The sequence below is a fragment of the Ceratotherium simum genome, chromosome 9, assembly GCF_057802395.1.
Source record: "Ceratotherium simum simum isolate JZ-2026a chromosome 9, ASM5780239v1, whole genome shotgun sequence".
In the NCBI taxonomy this organism is placed as follows: Eukaryota; Metazoa; Chordata; class Mammalia; order Perissodactyla; family Rhinocerotidae; genus Ceratotherium; species Ceratotherium simum.
The window spans coordinates 70,671,921-70,689,464 of NC_141908.1; the positions used below are offsets into that span (position 1 = coordinate 70,671,921).

The window sequence follows — 17,544 nt, forward strand, 5'->3', positions numbered from 1 at the left end:
TCTCAAGTCAGCTCAGTTGCCAGGCTGCAGAGAATCCAGTCACCAATCTATGCAGGCCCACACGTTGCCTAAGGGCTTATTGTTGGGTGGGGCCAGTCTCTAGGGTGGGCTGCCTGCCCTGGCTGAGCTGGATTAAATCGGTGCTCTAGCAGGTCGAGCAGACCCTGGGCTAGCAGGTCTCAGGGAGAACTCCTATGGCGTCTGTGTCAGCACGCTGACACCAGGCCACAACAATGGCCGCCGCCAATGTCCCAGTCCCTGGAGAGGTCTCACCCCTCACCGAGATGCACTCAGGGCCTATTAGGTGAGTCTCTTGTCCCTGAAGCACTGTGCACCTTTCTTTCTGGTGATTTCAGGATGCTTTCTGGAATGGGTGAGTTTGTGCGCGGGCCCTTTAAGAGCCAGTTTTAGTTTCTTTGTGAACCGGGTTTTCTGGGGGTGCTCCCCAGTGTTTTAGTAGCAGGCACAGTCAGATATTATGCCGCTGGTCTCGATTGTGCTGGGTCCACAAAATGCCCACAGCGGGGGCGCTCCCCGGCTCAGGGCCCCACGCCTCCAGGGAGGCTGCGTACCTGTGCGCTGCTCCCGGCGGCCGTGACGCTGGCGGCTTGTGAAGGCGGCGTTTTTCCTCTCCAGAAGGGAGTCTCTGCCTCTTCCACCTCAGTTAGGATTGTCCGTTGTTGCAGGAGTTCCTCTCATCCAGTTCTCAGTTCTGTCTCAGGGGTAATTTTTCCACGAGTAGTTGTAAATTGGCTGTGTCCACGGGAGGAGGTGAGTTCAGAGTCTGCCTACGCCGCCATCTTGACTCCGCCCTCTATGTTCAGATTTAAAGGAAAATATAGTAAACATAACAACAAGAGGAATGAGAAATATACAAAAAATACCATGTAACATCTAGAATTAAAAAAATAACAGAATACCTAGAAAAATGGTTATTGGATGCTATACAAGAACAGAAGAAAAAGTCAGTAAACTTAAAGACTGGATAAGATATAACAGCAGATCAGGAAACTAAAAGACAGCAGTAGAAACTATTCAAACTGGAAAAAAAATGAACAGACCATTAGTGCTCTTTTAGACAATATTAATATGTATGTATTTGTAGTCTCAAAAAAGGGGTGATATTTGAAAATAATGATAGTAAAATTTTCCATATTTAATGAATAGACCCAAAATTCTCAATGTAAACTTATCAAAATAAACATAAAGAAAAACACAACACAGGATATTATAATCAAATTGCTGTAAGCCATAGAAAACAGAAAAGCCTAAAATCAGCCAGAAAGTAAAATAATTATGTTCATAATAACAAAGTAAAGAAAAATAGCATGTTTCTTGTCTTATCAAGCCTGCAGCCAAGGAAGAACCTTTTTTAAATTAAAGAAAGAAATTCTCAAACTAGAATTCTATTCCAAGTGAAATGAATTCTTTTCCAGAAAAAAAAAAAGGAGAAAATGTCACCAGCAGTTCTGAGCCATAGAAAACGTTGACAGGGGCTGGCCCAATGGTGGAGTGGTTAAGTTTGCACACTCCTCTTTGGCAGCCCAGGGTTCACAGGTTCGGATCCTGGGCATGGACGTACACGCTGTTCGTCAAGCCATGCCTTGGCAACGTCTCACATACAAAATAGAGGAAGATTAGCACAGATGTTAGCTCAGGGACAATCTTCCTCACACACACACACAAAAAAGGTGGACGAATTTCTAGGGACTGAACGAAGAGTGCTAGTAAAAATAAATACATATTGAAGAATATTTTTACTTGGCATGGAATTCAGTGTTGACTGTTTCTTTAGTTTAAAGATGTCTCTTCATTGGCTTCTGGCTTGACAAGACAAGAAGTTTGCTACTATGGTTAAGAAGATTTTCTCTCAGGAATGCAAAATTGGTTCAACACTAGAAAATTAATCAACGTAATGAACCATTTTAACAGAAATATGATGAAAAATCATACAATCATCTTTATAAATGCAGAAAAATTCAACGACTATTCAAGATAAAGAACCTCTGCAAATTAGTAATAGAAAGCAACTTCCTCAGTCTGATTAATGGCACCTACAAACAAACAAACGAACAAAATCCCTACATGCTTAATACCATGTTTAAAGGAGAAGACTGAAAACTCCCCCCAGGTGAAAAAACATATAAGAAACAAATAAAAATGTCCATTCTCTCAACTTCTGTTCAACATTTTATTGGAAGTCTGAGTCAGTGTAATACAAAAGAGAAAGAAAAAAATTTCTTTTGGAAAGGAAGAAGTACAATGATCTGTATTATCAGGGGACATGATCCATTACTTAGAAAATCCTGAAGAATCTACAAAAAAACAACTAGAAATAATTAATGCATTTTTAAAAATTGTGGGGTTAAGGTCAATACACAAAAAATCACTTGTATTTCTATACACTTTCAACATTTGTAAATTAAATCAAAAGAATACGATCATTATAATAGAATCCAAAATATCAAATACACAGTTATAAATTAAAGCATGTGTACACAACTTGAAATCTATGAGAATAGAAATATAGATCAATACAAAATATTCGAATCCAGAAATAGACCCATGAATATATGGTCAATTGAATTCTATACAAAAGTGCTGAGGTATTTCAATGGAGAAAGGGTAGTGTTTTCAAAAAATTTTGCTAAAACAATTGGATATTCACACAGAAAAATCAAAATAAATCTTAAACCTTGCTTTAGACAAAAAAAATAACATAGATAATAGGCATAAATATTAAAATAATACTATGAAAAAATAAGGAAAGATGGAAAAATATCTTCACCATCTTATCATAGATAAAAATTTCTTAGATTGGAAACAGAAAGCATCAAACATAAAAAAAAATGGTAAATAATGCTTTAAAATTTTTTGCTCTTCTCATGACACTATTAGGACATTGAAAAGGCAAGCCACAGGCTGAGAGAATATATTTGTAAAATATATAAAGAACCACAACTCAGTTAAAAAAGGGGTAACTTTCTGAACATACAGTTGTCCATGTTTGCCTCACTTGGGGACCAGTAACAGAAAAGCTGCTCTCTGGAACACCAGGGTGGGGAGGGGGTGAGACAGCCTTCTGGATAATCTAACACTAGCAATTAAATTCAATGGTATAGAAGTAACATACCTCACTTTTGCTTACAACTCATTGGCCAGAATTAGTCATGTGGCCACACCAAATCACCTAGAGCTAGAAAATGTAATCCTACAGTGTGGCTGGAAGAGGGAAATACTTGCTGAACAGTAGACACATTAATCACCAAGTCAAACTGGGTGTTTCTTAATAAATTGTTCTATTAAGTTACACGTCTTGATGCATTTCAAAAACCCATTCTAGGATTAATTTTTAAAATATACTCTCACCTGGAAGGTTCTAAAAGATGTCTTGGGTTACAGGTCTTGGCCAGGTTCTAAGCGGAACTAAGATTTATGGACATGGTCAATGTACTTGGATTTATTATATATTATTTATGACATAGAAGCAGTATGCTCTTTGCTGAAGTTTGGCATTAAACTCTAGATGGTTCAACTCAGGAAGCTAAGCAAGCAAAACGTATTTAAAGACATTGTCAAAAGTCAGTCCCACACACATGCCTATGTCTGAACAGAAGTGAATGAGCTTCCAGTCTCTGCCCTACTCCCCATGGCTCCTGCACTGTGGGCTCACCTGTTCACTAGTAACTTAATGAGCGTCGCTTTTTACCCGGAAAAGCTTTGCACTTCTAATTCCTCTCTCTGAGACATCCTTCCCCACTTTCACTGCCTGGAAGCTGAATCTCCTAGTCTCAGCTTCAACATCACTTCTCACGTACTGCTTTTCCCACTCCTCAGTTGGCTCTCTTTGTTCCTTTCTCTGAGTTATCAGAACCTTCAAGTATTACTAGGGCATAGTTCCTCTTTCATATTAGAACTGATCTCTACCAATATTGTTTTTCAATGTTATAGCAATCGCCCTAAGCTTTTCCCAGTTTTACATGATTCCTGTGTGTTTTATCTGTAGATCTTCCATATCAAGCGTGGTATTTGTTTAATAAGTATTTGTTCAATCAATAAATTAAGAAGCGACTGCAGAGTAGAAAGAAGATATGTCACTTGAAAAATATTTTCCATTTTTAAGAAAAGTCGTGTGACAGTAATGTAATGTAATATAAAAAAACTTAATTTCATAACCAAAAATTAGTATACTAATAAGATACTTTTAAAAACTATATTACTAGTTAGAAGAACTATAAACTATTTAAACTGTTAATTCACAGGGCTTCAGGTACACTGACCTGAGAGATGAATTAAATTTCAAAACTTAACATAAATACTCTAAGTGTATTAAGAAATAATTTTACAGATGATTTGGAGGAAAGTGTATAATGAGAAAACTGACTCAAATTAAATTTCTAAAGCATGTTTTCGGAGTTAAGCCTTGTTAAAAATCCAAGATAAATTCAAAGCCTCATCTCAATCATTTTGTTTTCATAATATGTTTAGCGTTTTGAGTTTAGACAAAGATAAACTTACTCTTACATGGAGTAACACTTAGGACTCCACAAGATTAACTACAGTGAGGAATTCTCCCGTTTCAGGGGAGGAGGCACAAATAAGGAAATTGAGGAAAAGGAGGATAACAATCTAGAAGGAACAAAAAGTGAGGTCTTTCTGCTAAAAATGCAAAATGATTCTGATATCTACAGACTCCTATAGGAGATTATGGACAACAAGTTCTTCTATATCTATCTTTCGGGTCAGTTCAGAGCTTTTTCTGAATAACTCGGGAAATCTTCTGAGCTGAGGTATGAAGGATGTAAACTGAGTGTCAGGAGAGTGATAAAAGTATTGGGAAGCACTTCATGCTACACACATATGTGGTACTTACAGCCCCCAAGAGATTTTAAAAGTGTTATCGAATGGTACAACTAGTGTTCAGGAAGTCCTGCTAAATATAGAGTTAATAACAAATATGAATTCCCTTGGGTCAAACAAGGATATCCTAAATGAGACCAAGTCCTTCCAAGGTACTTGCAAACACATTCTGAAATGCCTCAAAGAGCAATTTTTTAAAAGTAATTTACAGGGCCGGCCCGTGGCTTAGCGGTTAAGTGCACGCGCTCTGCTGCTGGCGGCCCGGGTTCGGATCCCGGGCGTGCCCCAACGCACTGCTTCTCCGGCCTTGCTGAGGCTGCGTCCCACATACAGCAACTAGAAGGATGTGCAGCTATGACATACAACTATCTACTGGGGCTTTGGGGGGAAAAAATAAATAAATAAAATCTTTAAAAAAAAAAAAAAGTAATTTGCAGATGAGCCAGCAGCCCTGATGGCCTAGCCGTTAAAGTCTGGCATACTACACTTCGGCAGCCGGGGTCCTTTCCTGGGTGTAGAACAACACCACCCATCTGTCTGTTGCCATGCTGTGGTGGTGGCTCACACAGAAGAACCAGAAGCACTTACAACTAGAATATATGACTATGTATGGGGGCTTTGGGAAGAAAAAAGAAAAGAGAGAGCGGAAGATTGGCAGTGAATGTTAGCTCAGAGTGAATCTTTCCCAGCAAAAAAAAAAAGGAATTTGTAGAGAGAAAATGTAATATCTGACATCAATTATTCTCTTCTAGGAGGTTGCTTATCTTGTAGACAAGCTCTCATTCTTGAGGCACAGGATTTTGTAGGACGTGAAAAGTTATATTAAAGCACTATTTATATTTAGTAAGTTACTATCATCGCAGTTATTAATAGGTTCTGATCGAAGTTTTGGGCAATATAATTAAGGATTTAAAATTTGAAATGTCCTCCTCCTGACAGTTTTTAAGCTTGCAAGTAAAAATTAATTTTCTGCCTAACGGCTGAAATGTAGAATTATACTTCTCTTTTTGGGAAAAGAGGAACATGAAAATTAGCACTTAATCTTTCTGCTGTATTTCATATTTAAGGTATTATGTTTCTTACCTGTATTATACCCTAACAAATTATGGAAAAATGCTTAAGAATGTCTAGTCTTAAAATTTATTAATATCATATGACTTTCCTTTGCCTCTCTCTTCACCTGTCAGAGTAAAAGCCTATCTCTTTATAAGCTAATGATTAATCTTGCCCAGGTGTTGGAGATTACCTTACTGCTTCCATCTTAAATACTCTATGTTTAAATAATGGTTTAGCAGCCCATTGTGCTTATCAGTCAATTCTATGTTCCCCAAATTGGTAAAAGAGTTAACAAAGCTGTCTTTAATACTTTCTTTACTGTAGACAGTGATTTTTTGTCTTTGCCCAATGAAGTTGCAAGTTAGTTTAAAAAAATTAAATGAAAGTAAAAATACCTCTACCAAATTTTGTTTACCAAATAGAGTGGACAGAACTCCTCAACAGTCCACATGTGCATTTTTAGCCTTGCTAAACAACCTTTGGAGACCCGGCCTCGACCCCACCACTGGTTTTATAGCACCGGTTGACATTTTCATTTCATTCTGAAATGCATCTTTGGACACCTCCTTTCTGTTTCACTTCAAGAGAAAAGTGAAATTTTTGACACATAAGTCCAGCAGCTAACAATCACCTCAGTGTCCTGACCCACGCGTTCCTCTCACCCTCCGGTTGTATCTTTGAGTCTCATACCTTCCACCTGCTTTGCCATAAATTAGGCACATATGCTGGAATGAAGAAGTGTAAAAGGATTGTAATTTTTGTCCCCAGCCTGAAATAAAAGCCAGGCTTCAGTTCCCAGCAGTGGGGAGTGTTTACTCTGGAAAGTAGCTTGGTATACAAAGCCTATAGTTGAAAGAGAAAGCAGTTTGGTAGACACTGTAGTTATAGGGAGAAAGGAACTTGTAGGGATATGCTGATAAATGTAGGACATGGGAAACATTATTTACTGAATGCTATTCTTGTATTTGATAAAACCTCCAAGTCAGGAATCTGAAGAATGGATTTCCATTTAGAATTCCCAGAACTTACTTGAGGCCAAGACCAAAGTGAACTCTAACTCTTCCAGTCTTCCTAACAAACCATTTTTATTCTCTTTTAGTCAGTGAGAGCAACATTTAACTTGTGAGTTTATCTGTATTCAAAAAGAATAGTTTGGAATTGTTGATTTAAAAATCATATAATTAGTTAACATAAACATTTGGTTTCATTCTCCTGCTGCTTTAGGACATGACTTTAAATGTTCTCTTTATTTCATTTTTTAAAATTCACCTTGTATATATATTTTTATTTTTATTAGTTTTTCTTATTGAGGTAACATTGGTTTATAACATCATGTAAATTTCAGGTGTACATCATTATATTTCAATTTCTATGTAGACTACATAGTGTTCACCACTCCAAAGATTAACTACCATCTGTCACTGTACACATGTGCCCATTTACCCCTCCCTCCTTCCCTTCTGGTAATTACCAATCTATTCTCTGTGTCTATATGTTTGTTGTTGTTTTCTTATCTTCCACATGTGAGTGAAATCGTACAATATTTGAGTTTCTCCCTCTGACTTATTTCGCTCAGCATGGACCCTCAAGGTCCATTCATGTTGTCACAAATGGCAAGATTGAATATTTTTTTACGGCTGAGTAGTATTCCATTGTGTATATATACCACATCTTTATCGATTCATCCATTGATGGGCATTTAGGTTGCTTCCTAAGTCTTGGCTATTGTGGATAATGCTGCGATGAACATAGGGATGCAAATATCTTTACACATTCGTGTTTTCATGTTCTTTGGATAAACACCCAGTAGTAGAAAGCTGGATCATGTTGTATTTCTATTTTTAATTTTTTGAGGAATCTCAATACTGTTTTCCATGGTGGTTGCATCAGTTTGCATTCCCACAAGCAGTGTATGAGGATTCCCTTTTCTCCACATCCTCTCCAACACTTATTTCTTGTTAATTATAACCATTCTGACAGGTGTGAGGTGATATCTCATTGTAGTTTTGATTTGCATTTCCCTAATAATTGATGTTGAACAATAAGTGATGTTGAATATCTTTTCATGTGCCTGTTGGTCACTTGTATATCTTCTTTGCAAAAATGTCTGTTCAGATCCTTTGCCCATTTTTTAATTGGGTTGTTTTTTTGTTGTTGAGTTGCATGTGTTCTTTATTTATTTTGGATATTAACCCCTTATCAGATATATGATTTGCAAATATCTTCTCCAGTTGGTAGGTTGTCTTTTCGTTTTGTTGATGGTTTCCTTTGTTGTGCACAAGCTTTTTAGTTTCACGTTGTCCCATTTGTTTATTTTTTCTTTTGTTTCCTTTGCCTGGTGAGACATGGTATTCAAAACAATACTGATAAGACCGATGTTGAAGAGCGTACTGCCTACGTTTTCTTCTAGAAGTTTTATAGTTTCAGGTCTTACTTAATAAAATGTGTAATTTTATTTTTTCTTTCTGTGTGGTTTTCTTTAAAAAACATTAAAAGTTTGTATAATATTTATATACATCAATCAAAAGATAATTATTGTCTAATTTATGTCCACTATTGTGCTAGGCATGGGATAACCAAGAAGCAAGTTTTCAAATCCCCTGGGGAGGGGAATGTATTCTTTGCTTTAGAAAAGAAGGTAAGTATACCTGAAAAAAACTAGGGAATAAGTGAATGTCACATAATTTGGTTCTGATTGTTAGCACAACAACAGTAATGGAGAAAAGGATAGCAACAGTAACAACTGGAATCATTCACCTAGAAAGGGAGCTCAAAGTAAAAGTGGTACTTACATAAGTCAAGGAGAGGAGAGAGGGTTTTTCAGTTTAATTCTAAAATTAGTAAATTAAAAGCCTTCTAAAAAGTTAACAATTAAGTCTTATTTCCCACGACAATTTTAAATCATTGTTAGAGACCGTCTGTAATGTATGGAGTAGGATTCCAAGGACCCATTCATTTTCAGAAGGAAATAATTCAATGTTGTAATAACAAAGTCTTCTAGATTGTGGAAGAAAGGAGAGGTAGCCCACGCACCGCATATTTACTATCCCTGAAAAATATGTGCAAGCAACATCTAGTATAGAAAAAATGCAAGTAGAAGAACCACATGCAAAGATAGGAGGCAGTCATGAACACATTGTGCTGGAGGGATACTCAATGAAGTGACATTCACAATAAAACAATCTGTGTGAGTAACTATGAGAAAACAAGGTCTACTCTTCTCTCTAACTCATTGTTCACCAACCCATATATTTATTCGTTCACTTTTGTCCTTTACTATGATACTTTTGGTGTTTACAACATCTTAGTTTTATTCATCCTATTTTACCAAAGTTTATAAACCAAAGAGGGCATCATGAAATTAGCAGTTGTATTGAGAGAGAAAGAAGCATATCTACTTCATATAATATGTTTTGGCGTGAGAGAAGAGAACTGACAAACGCCTGGGTGAAGGACTGGCCAAAAAGATGGCAACATTAATGTAATTGGTTACAGGGTTAATTTGGTCACTGCAATCTCATTTCTTTATTTCCCTATTGCTCTAGCTTCCAAACACACACTCAACTCAGCCATTCTCAACTACCTGCAGTCTCAGAAAGACCCTTCTTACTGCTAGGATTTCCCACATTCACATTCTGCCTGCAATGACTCATTGCCTATCCCATGCCCCCAGCTCCAATCTACCTAAATCTCCACTGCTATTATGATTATTGGATAATTTAAGTCAATGTAGGTACGAGATTTTTGCAGAGTTTCTTTATCCTAAGCTAAATGAATCAGGTACCTGTCTGCTCCCTTAACATGCCATGTATTATAGACTTTTCATAGTTCTTTTTTACACTGCTTTGTTTTGTCTCTCCATGTCTGTCTTCCTACTAATTGGTGAGTTTTTTCATAGCGAGGGCATTCTCTTGTGTTCTCAGTGCCTCTAGCAGTGACTAATGAGCAGAGTGACTGATTAATAAATAGTTGGTTAAAGTATAAACAATAAATAATTTTAAAATGAATCACCCTCTAACCTCATTTATTGAACGAATTGTTTTTTGATTGAACAAAAAACTCATAAGTCATCTCTATTGCAATTACTTATGACTTAACTTTGATTAAGTTTGATTGCTTGTTAGCATCTACTTGCAGTGCATAAGTTCCTTTCCCAAGTAAATTATCATTTTAATTAAATTCTCCATATTATCTTTTCTTTTATTTTTTTAATTTTTTTTTAATTTTTTGTTTATTGCAGTAACATTGGTTTATAACATTGTAAAACTTTCAGGTGTACATCATTATACTTCTACTTCTGCACAGATTACATCATGTTCACCACCAAAATACTAATTACAACACATCACCACACACATGTACCGAATTATCCCTTTCACCCTCCTCCCCCCGCTTCCCCTCTGGTAACCAACAATCCAATCTCTGTCTCTATGTGTTTGTTTATTGTTGTTATTATCTACTACTTAATGAAGGAAATCATACAGTATTTGATCTTCTCCTTCTGACTTATTTCACTTTGCATTATACCCTCAATGTCTATCCACATTGTCACAAATGGCTGGATTTCATCGTTTCTTATGGCTGAGTAGTATTCCATTGTGTATATATACCACAGCTTCTTTATCCATTCGTTCCTTGATGGGCACTTAGGTCGCTTCCAAGTCTTGGCTATTGTGAATAACGCTGCAATGAACACAGGGGTGCATGTACCTTTACAAATTGGTGTTTTCAAGTTCTTTGGATAAATACTCAGCAGTGGAATAGCTGGATCATATGGTAATTCTATCCTTGATTTTTTGAGGAATCTCCATACTGTTTTCCATAGTGGCTGCACCAGTTTGCACTCCCACCAGCAGTATATGAGAGTTCCCTTCTCTCCACATCCTCTCCAACACATGTTGTTTCCTGTCTTGTTAATTATAGCCATTCTGATGGGCGTGACGTGATATCTCATTGTAGTTTTGATTTGCATTTCCCTGATAGTTAGTGATTTTGAACATCTTTTCATGTGCCTGTTGGCCATCTGTATATCTTCTTTGGAGAAATGTCTGTTCAGTTCTTTTGCCCATTTTTTAATTGGGTTGTTAGTTTTTTTGTTGTTGAGATGCATGAGTTCTTTATATATTTTGGAGATTAAGCCCTTATCAGATATATGGTTTGCAAATATCTTCTCCCAATTGTTAGGTTGTCTTTTCGTTTTGTTGATGGTTTCCTTTGCTGTGCAGAAGCTTTTTAGTTTGATGTAGTCCCATTTGTTTATTTTTTCTATTGTTTCCCTTGCCCGGTCAGACATGGTGTTTGAAAAGATGTTGCTAAGACCGATGTCAAAGAGCGTACTGCCTATGTTTTCTTCTAGAAGTTTCAGAGTTTCAGGTCTTACATCCAAGTCTTTAATCCATTTGGAGTCAATTTTTGTGTATGGTGTAAGGTAAGAGTCTACTTTCATTTTTTTGCATGTGGCTATCCAGTTTTCCCAACACCATTTGTTGAAGAGACTTTCTTTTCCCCATTGTATGTTCTTGGCTCCTTTGTCAAAGATTGGCTGTCCATAGATGTGTGGGTTTATTTCTGGGCTTTCGATTCTATTCCATTGATCTGTGTGTCTGTTTTTGTGCCAGTACCATGCTGTTTTGGTTACTATAGCTTTGTAGTATATTTTGAAATCAGGGAGTGTGATACCTCCAGCTTTGTTCTTTTTTCTCAGGATTCCCTTAGCTATTCGGGGTCTTTTGTTGTTCCATATAAATTTTAGGATTCTTTGTTCTATTTCTGTGAAAAATGTTGTTGGAACTTTGATAGGGATTGCATTGAATCTATAGATGGCTTTAGGAAGTATGGACATCTTAACTATGTTAATTCTTCCAATCCAAGAGCACGGAATATCTTTCCATTTCTTTGTGTCTTCTTCGATTTCTTTCAGAAATGTTTTATAGTTTCGGTGTACAGATCTTTCACCTCTTTGGTTAAGTTTATTCCTAGGTATTTTATTCTTCTTGTTGCAATTGTAAATGGGTTGGTATTCTGAATTTCTCTTTCTGCTACTTCGTTGTTAGTGTACAGAAATGCAACTGATTTTTGTATGTTGATTTTGTATCCTGCAACTTTACCATATTCCTTTATTACTTCTAAAAGTTTTCTGGTGGATTCTTTAGGGTTTTCTATATATAAAATCATGTCATCTGCAAAAAATGACAATTTCACTTCTTCCTTTCCAATTTGGATCCCTTTTTTTTTCTTTCTCTTACCTGATTGCTCTGGCTAGGACTTCCAGTACTATGTTAAATAGGAGTGGTGACAGTGGGCATCCTTGTCTGGTTTCTGTTCTTAGAGGGATAGCTTTCAGTTTTTCACCATTGAGGATGATATTAGCTGTGAGTTTCTCATATATGGTCTTTATTATGTTGAGGTACTTTCCTTCTATACCCATTTTATTCAGAGTTTTTATCGTAAATGGATGCTGTATCTTGTCAAATGCTTCCTCTGCATCTATTGAGATGATCATGTGATTTTTATTCTTCATTTTATTAATGTGGTGTATTACGTTGATTGATTTGCAAATGTTAAACCATCCCTGCATCCCTGGAATAAATCCCACTTGATCATGGTGTATAATCTTTTTAACGTATTGTTCTATGCGATTTGCTAGTATGTTGTTGAGATTTTTTGCATCGATGTTCATCAGTGATATTGGCCTGTAATTTTCTTTTTTTGTGTTGTCCTTGTCTGGTTTTGGTATCAGGGTAATGTCGGCTTCATAGAATGAGTTAGGGAGCTTCCCCCCCTCCTCAATTTTTGGAAGAGTTTGAGAAGGATAGGTATTAAGTCTTCTTTGAATGTTTGGTAGAATTCACCAGGGAAGCCGTCTGGTCCTGGACTTTTATTTTTGGGGAGGTTTGTGATTACTGTTTTGATCTCCTTACTGGTGATTGGTCTACTCAAATTCTCTACTTCTTCTTAATCCAGTTTTGGAAGGTTGTATGATTCTAAGAATTTATCCATTTCTTCCAGATTGTCGAATTTGTTGGCACATAGCTTTTCATAGTATTCTCATAATCTTTTGTATTTCTGAGGTGTCTGTTGTAGCCTCTTCTCTTTCATTTCTGATTTTACTTATTTGCACCTTCTCTCTTTTTCTCTTGGTGAGTCTAGCTAAAGGTTTGTCAATTTTGTTGATCTTTTCAAAGAACCAGCTCTTGGTTTTATTAATTTTTTCTATTGTTTTTTTGGTCTCCATTTCATTTATTTCTGCTCTGATTTTTATTATTTCCCTTCTTCTACTGATTTTGGGCTTGGTTTGTTCTTCTTTTTCCAGTTCCTGTAGGTGCATTGTTAGATTGTTTATTTGAGAGTTTTCTTGTTTGTTGAGATAGGCCTGTATTGCTATAAACTTCCCTCTTAGAACCGCTTTTGCTGTATCCCATAAATTCTGGCATGACGTATTTTCATTTTCATTTGTCTCCAGGTATTTTTTGATTTCTTCTTTGATTTCTTCATTCACCCAGTCATTGTTCAGTAGCATTTTGTTTAATCTCCACGTATTTGTGGCTTTTCTGATTTTCTTCCTATAGTTGATTTCTAGTTTCATACCGTTGTGGTCAGAAAAGATGCTTGGTATTATTTCAGTCTTCTTAAATTTATGGAGACTTGTTTTGTGGCCTAATATGTGATCAATCCTGGAGAATGTTCCATATGCATTTGAAAAGAATGTGTATTCTTCGGTTTTTGGATGGAATGCTCTGTATTTATCTACTAGGTCCATCTGTTCTAGTGTGTCGTTTAAGGCCAATGTTTCCTTATTGATCTTCTGTTTGGATGATCTATCCATTCGTGTAAGTGGAGAGTTAAAGTCCCCTACTATTATTGTGTTACTGTCTATTTCTGTTTTTATGTCTGTTAATAATTGCTTTATATATTTAGGTGCACCTACATTGGGTGCGTAGATATTCACAAGTGTTATATCCTCTTGTTGGATTGTTCCCTTGATCATTATGTAATGCCCTTCTTTGTCTCTTTTTACAGTTCTTGTTTTAAAGTCTATTTTGTCTGATATGAGTACTGCTACCCCAGCTTTCTTTTCATTGCCATTTGCCTGGAGTATCTTTTTCCATCCCTTCACTTTCAGTTTGTGAGTGTCTTTAGGTCTGAAGTGTGTCTCTTGCATGCAGCATATATATGGGTCCTGTTTTTTTATCCAGTCAGCCACCCTATGCCTTTTAATTGGAGCATTTAGTCCATTGAAGTTTAAAGTAGCTATTGATAAGTATGTACTTACGGCCATTTTTAAACTTTTTTTTTTCTCAGAGTTTTAGTAGTCCTTCTCTGTTCCTTTCTTCTTCTATACAGAATTGATGGTCACTTTAGTTTGACCTCTGTCTGAAAGCTGTACTCTTTAACTCCCCTCCTCCCTCCTTTTATGTTTTTGATATCATATCTAACCTCCTTTTTGTGCATTTGTATCCATTACGTTCTTATCATGGAAATAGATAATTTTTCCTATTTGTGGTCTTCTCTTTTCCCCTTACATCAGTCCCTTTAACATTTCTTGTAGCACTGGTCTCTTGGTGACAAACTCCTTTAATTTTTGCTTGTCTGGGAAAATTTTGATCTCTCCTTACCTTTTGAATGATAACCTTGCAGGGTAGCGTATTCGTGGCTGTAAGTTTTTTCCTTTTAGCACTTTAAATATATTGTGCCATTCTCTTCTAGCCTGTAAGGTTTCTGCTGAGAAGTCAGCTGATAGCCTTATGGGGTTTCCTTTGTATGTAACTTGACATTCTCTTGCGGCTTTTAGGATTCTCTCTTTATCTTTAATTCTGGACATTTTGATTATGATGTGTCTTGGTGTGGGCCTCTTTGGGCTTATCTTGTTTGGGGCTCTCTGTGATTCCTGTACCTGGATGTCTGTTTCCTTCCTTAGGTTAGGGAAGTTTTCATCTATTATTTCTTGAAATAGATTCTCTGCCCCCTTGTCTCGCTCTTCTCCTTCTGGGACACCTATAACACGGATGTTAGTGCGCTTGATGTTGTCCCAGAGGTCCCTTAGACTGTCCTCACTCTTTTTAATTCTTTTCTCTTTTACCTGTTCACCTTGGGTAATTTCTTCTAGTCTTTCATCCAGCTCACAGATCCGTTCTTCTGTATCCTCTACTCTGCTTTTGAGTCCCTCTAATGAGTTTTTCATTTCCAGTATTGTATTCTTCATTTCTGATTGGTTCTTTTTAATATCTTCCATTTCTTTGTTGACATTCTCACTGAGTTCATCTATTCTTCTCCCCAGATCAGTGAGCATCCTTAACACTCTTAGTTTGAACTCTCTGTCGGGTAGGTTGCTCATTTCTCTTTCACTTAGTTCCTTTTCTGGGGTTTTGTCCTGTTCCCTTACTTGGAATGTATTCTTTTGCCTCCTCATTTTGCCTCTTTCCCTGTGTTTGTGTCTATGTATTAGGTAGGTCAGCTACGTTTCCTGCTCTTGGATAGGTGACCTTATGTAAGTGATGCCTTAGGAGGCTTCCAGTATGCTTTCCTCAGTTCTCAATGTTCCAGGGGTGACCCCTATGTGGGCTATGTGTGTCCTTCTGTTGTGGCCTGTTTGCTCTCCCTGTAGGCGCCCAGGGAGGCTGAGTTATGCTCCTGGCCAGCTGTTGTAATGCTCAGATGCTTGTAGTTGTTGTGGGCCCTTCAGTCTCTTTATCAGGTGTGGGGAGCCCCAGCACAGTTGGCTGCAAGTTCTAATACCACATTTGTGTTGCAGTATTTCTTTTAAGTGAGTAGGCCCCCAGCGTGGCAGGTTCTTAGGCTCAGGGCCTTACAATTGCTGTAAGCCTCTAGCCTATTACGTCTCTTGTCAGCTCTCTGAGGATTGCAGCTGGGTGGGGCTGGCCTCAGGCACAGGAGCACCCAATTGTTTCAGGCTTTGGAAGGTGGGGCAAACCTCCTATGTGGGTCTGTGAGAAGCACAAGTCTTCTGCAGCTGAGAAGCCCTGCCGCCCCCAGGTCCACACACACAGTCAACACAGTCCCGCCCCGTGTGCGCGCCCCTACCTCCCCAAGCGGACCCAGTCTCTCCACGGCAGGAGCCCCACACACTCAGCCACCATACCCCACACTCTCCACCCGCTCCTTGTGCACACCCTGCCCCGCTGAAGTCTGCTCAGTTGCCAGGCTGCAGGGAATCCAGTCACCAATCTATGCAGGCCCACAAGTTGCCTGAGGGCTTGTTGTTGGGTGGGGCCAGTCTCTAGGGTGGGCTGCCTGCCCTGGCTGAGCTGGATTAAATCGGTGCTCTAGCGGGTGGGGCAGACCCTGGGCTAGCAGGCCTCAGGGAGAACTCCAATGGTGTCTGTGTCAGCAGGCCCACACTAGGCCTCAACAATGGCCGCCGCCAATGTCCCAGTCCCTGGAGAGGTCTCACCCCTCACCGAGATGCACTCAGGGCCTATTAGGTGAGTCTCTTTTCACCCCAGCACTGTGCACCTTTCTTTCTGGTGATTTTAGGATGCTTTCTGAAACGAGTGAGTTTGTGCGCGGGCCCTTTAAGAGCCAGTTTTAGTTTCTTTGTGAACCGGGTTTTCTGGGGGTGCTCCCCAGTGTTTTAGTAGCAGGCACAGTCAGATATTATGCCGCTGGTCTCGACTGTGCTGGGTCCACAAAATGCCCACAGCGGCGGCACCCCCGGCTCAGGGCCCCGTGCCTCCAGGGAGGCTGCGTACCTGTGCGCTGCTCCCGGCGGCCGTGACGCTGGCGGCTTGTGAAGGCGGCGTTTTCTCTCCGGAAGGGAGTCTCTGCCTCTTCCACCTCAGTTAGGATTGTCCGTTGTTGCAGGAGTTCCTCTCATCCAGTTTTCAGTTCTGTCTCAGGGGTAATTTTTCCACGAGTAGTTGTAAATTGGCTGTGTCCACGGGAGGAGGTGAGTTCAGAGTCTGCCTATGCCGCCATCTTGACTCCTCTCTCCATATTTTAAATACTTAAAAAATTAATGAAAATTGTTATGTTTTAAAGAGAAAATTTATTAATTATAAAATTCAGAAGAAGATGAACATTGTTTATGAATATTAAAGGTGAAATCATTTTAAAAATAAAGTAATTGAATAACATTCAGTACATTTTATGTCATGGCCTTATAGAAGCAAGAGAGACTTTCAATTTAATTTAATGCAGATCCTCTATTATACACTCTAGATGAGGAAAACAAAGCCCTGAGAGTGTAGAGTAATTTGCCCAACATGAGATGATGATTTAGTGATAAAATGATCAGAGGCCTCCTGATTACTGACCTAGTGGTCTTTCCAGTCTATGACAATGTCACTTCAAAGATTTCAAGGATGTAATGTTTTCTGCTTTACTGGAAATCTTTTCTGGATTTCCCCCATCTGACCAAATTGAGGGGCATTCTTTCCTTTGGAGCCAGCCCACTACTAAGGAGTAAAGAATCCACCTAAATTGCTAATTTCAAAAGTAAATGATTTGCATGGAAGACAAAAGAGAGACAATTTTGTGCCTGCTCTTTATATAACCAAATCTAGAGAAAGGGGAAGGGAATCAGAGTTGAGATAGGCATACCATTTTCAGAAGTCACTTGGACTCTTTGATCATCAAATTCTCAGACTAAATGTAAGAGAAGAGTGCAAA

General features: G+C 38.2%; 1 long non-coding RNA gene across 2 annotated transcripts in view; it reads right to left on the reverse strand.

The window, feature by feature from the left end:
* LOC147916334 (uncharacterized) overlaps positions 1–16,835 on the reverse strand; it is an 89,548-nt gene extending 72,713 nt beyond the window's left edge. For both annotated transcript variants that reach the window (XR_015553243.1, XR_015553242.1), the window contains exons 1-2: positions 16,626–16,835; positions 573–814 (exon numbers count right to left, since the gene is read on the reverse strand). This is a non-coding gene — a long non-coding RNA (uncharacterized LOC147916334). The remainder of the gene's footprint in view (positions 1–572; positions 815–16,625) is intronic.
* Positions 16,836–17,544: the final 709 nt, after the last annotated feature.